At 49.5% G+C, this 3,287-nt stretch overlaps 1 non-coding gene across 1 annotated transcript; it reads right to left on the reverse strand.

Annotated features, from left to right (window-relative positions):
- Positions 1–229: 229 nt before the first annotated feature.
- LOC140282489 (U5 spliceosomal RNA) lies at positions 230–343 on the reverse strand. The gene has a single exon (XR_011909918.1). It is a non-coding gene; the product is annotated as a U5 spliceosomal RNA (small nuclear RNA).
- Positions 344–3,287: the final 2,944 nt, after the last annotated feature.

Consider the following 3,287-nt stretch of genomic DNA (forward strand, 5'->3'; position numbering starts at 1 on the left):
CCTTTTCTCAACCGCTTTTTACTATGGCCCACCCGCTGCAATGAGCACTCTTCAGCCCTTTTAAATGGTATAACTTTGCACTCCCGCACGCTCCAGCAAGCACCATTCAAGCAACACCTTTGCACTCCAGCTTCAAACATCGGCACAGTCGCAACAGGTAAGGCGACTCTACTCAGAGAAGTCACTCTGCACAGTAACAAGATTTTTTTTGCACAGACAGAAAGGGCTTCACCCGCAAAGGTAAAGCCTGCCAAAAATAGAAACAACTCATTAGTGCTGCTCTCCACGGAAGTCTTTAATAAAAGGCGAAAGAGTTGTACGTTATGAAGAGAAACCAGAGTACGATTATCCGTCACTGCGGGAGCAGGGCATCAGGCTAGTTGGCATAGCCACCTTCCCCATGGTGAGCTTTGCTTGATTGAGACGCTTTCTCCCCCCCCTTGCTCCTCGGCTGACCAAGTAGGAACAATCGGGCCCTATTCGATGGCTGCCTTGTCTTTTACTCTGTGCAAAAGACAAGGCAGCAACAAAAACACCACGGGAACACCGTATTGAGGCTTTGTTCTGACCGCTCATTCGGTGTCGCGTTTCTTTCAAGCAATTCTCCCGCTTAGTCCACACTCTGCTCGCTCCCAGAGCCGTGTTAAAGTCTACTTCGCATTCACTCTCTTTTCTCAGCAGACTCTTGGGATTTTATCTATAAAATGAATTCCTTCACTCAAACTATGTTAAAACTGTCAAAAAAAAAAACAACGTTGTACTTTGCAGTAAAAGAAAGAGCAAATCTAAAGTTTCAGGAATCCGAGAATAAGCTTACTTTCATGAGTTCTTCACGATTTCGGATTTTGCTATAAAATGAATTCCTTCACTCAAACTAAATTAAAACTGCTAAACCGCTAATCTGTTACATGTAAGGCAGATGTCAAATTCACCGAAATAGGATCTAAGGGTATTCGGCCAATCGAGCTGTAGCAGCTTCGGTAAAAGAGTATAAGTTGAAGAGTTTGTGAATAAAGGTGTGCACACACATTGTGAGCTGTAGGAAAATAGGCAGGGAGCAATGCCGGCTGGGGTATATGTTCTTGTATGTTGTCTGACTGTTTGATTTGAATGTGTTGTGTAAGTGTCCTGTTGAATGTTACATGTTTGGGCTTTGACACGCTTCACTGTGGTTGTTAACTGTGTGGTGTGTCCTGAAATGTTATATGTTTGGGCTGTGTGACATGCTTAATGCTTGTCAGTAGCTACCCACTTATTCATATATAGCAACTGACAACATAAGAAGTCCGGACATACTTTGATAGTAGTTGTAGAAGTATCCTTATTGATAATAGATAAACTAATTCATAGTGATAGAGTGATAGAACAGTAGATGAACAGGTGCCTGCACATGTCTCACGAAAATAAAATGGGTATATGATTGCTGACGGCAGAGCAATACTGCCAAACTTATGAGTTCTTGTGGCAAACTTGATTCAGGGTCTTGACGTGTATACGCTGTTTCGCTGACTTGATTGTCACAAGAAACAAAGTGTGTTTGATAAGATCCGACCATTTTATTACGGGAGGATCAGTATGTATGGATTCTGATGTGACTGATAAACCCATTCGTATCTTAAGCATAATCTAATACGTGAGACAACGCCCTGGCACACAATCAAAAAAAAAGAGAGAGCGGTTTTGTGTCCCCACAGTCCATAATGTAGAAAAGAGAGAAAAAAGCCTTTCTGATTTGGTGTGTGTGCTCACAGTGTAGAGTGTAGAGAAAAGAGAGAAAAGAAAGCCGTTTTGGTGTCACGGGTGTTGTGACTTACACACACAAATTTCTGAATTGAGAAAGGAAATTATTTTAGAATGTCACCTCTCTGTTGGGGAAGGAGCCGGAGCTGGTGCGCGAGGCTGAGCGGTTCCGGCTAGATATAGTTGGACTCACCTCGACACACGGCTTGGGCTCTGGAACCAGTCCTCTTGAGAGGGGTTGGACTCTCTTCCACTCTGGAGTTGCCCGTGGTGAGAGGCGCAGAGCAGGTGTGGGCATACTTATTGCCCCCCGGCTGTGTGCCAGTACATTGGGGTTTACCCCAGTGAACGAGAGGGTAGCCTCCCTCCGCCTTCGGGTGGGGGGACGAGTCCTGACTGTTGTTTGTGCCTATGCGCCAAACAGCAGTTCAGAGTACCCACCCTTTTTGGAGTCTCTGGGGGAGGCACTGGAGAATGCTCCTACCGGAGACTCCCTCGTTCTGCTGGGGGACTTCAATGCTCACGTGGGCAATGACAGTGAGACCTGGAGGGGTGTGATTGAGAGGAACGGCCCCCCCGATCTGAACCAGAGTGGTGTTATGTTGTTGGACTTCTGTGCTGGTCATGGACTGTCCATAACGAACACCATGTTCAGACATAAGGGTGTCCATATGTGCACTTGGCACCAGGACACCCTTGGCCGCAGTTCGATGATCGACTTTGTGGTTGTATCATCGGACTTGGGGCCGTATGTCCTGGACACTCGGGTGAAGAGAGGGGCGGAGCTGTCAACTGATCACCACCTGGTGGTGAGTTGGCTCCGCTGGTGGGGGAGGATGCCGATCAGACCTGGCAGGCCCAAACGTATTGTGAGGGTCTGCTGGGAGCGTTTGTCAGAATTCCCCGTCAGAAGGAGCTTTAACTCCCTCCTCCGGCAGAGCTTCAACCATATCCCGAGGGAGGTGGGGGACATTGAGTCCGAATGGGCCATGTTCCGTGACTCCATTGCCGAGGCAGCTGATCGGAGTTGTGGCCGTAAGGTGGTCGGTGCCTGTCGTGGCGGCAACCCTCGAACCTGCTGGTGGACACCAGTGGTGAGGGAAGCCGTCAAGCTGAAGAAGGAGTCCTATCGGGCCTTTTTGGCCAGTGGGACCCTGGAAGCAGCTGATAGGTACCGACAGGCCAGACGGGCCGCGGCTTCGGCGGTTGCTGAGGCAAAAACTCGGGCCTGGGAGGAGTTCGGTGAGACCATGGAGAACGATTTCCGGACGGCCTCGAAGAGATTCTGGTCCACCATCCGGCGTCTCAGGGGGGGGAAGCGGCTCACAGTCAACACTGTTTACAGTGGGGACGGGGCTTTGCTGACCTCAACTAGGGATGTTGTGAGTCGGTGGGGGGAGTACTTCGAGGAACTCCTCAATCCTACCAACACGTGCTCGGAAGAGGCAGAGTCGGAGAGCTCGGAGACGGGGCCTCCCATTTCTGGGGCTGAGGTTGCCGAGGTGGTCAAAAAGCTCCTCGGTGGCAAGGCCCCGGGGGTGGATGAG

The sequence above is a fragment of the Leuresthes tenuis genome, unplaced genomic scaffold, assembly GCF_036924035.1.
Source record: "Leuresthes tenuis unplaced genomic scaffold, fLeuTen1.0.hap1 SCAF_22, whole genome shotgun sequence".
Classification (NCBI taxonomy): Eukaryota; Metazoa; Chordata; class Actinopteri; order Atheriniformes; family Atherinopsidae; genus Leuresthes; species Leuresthes tenuis.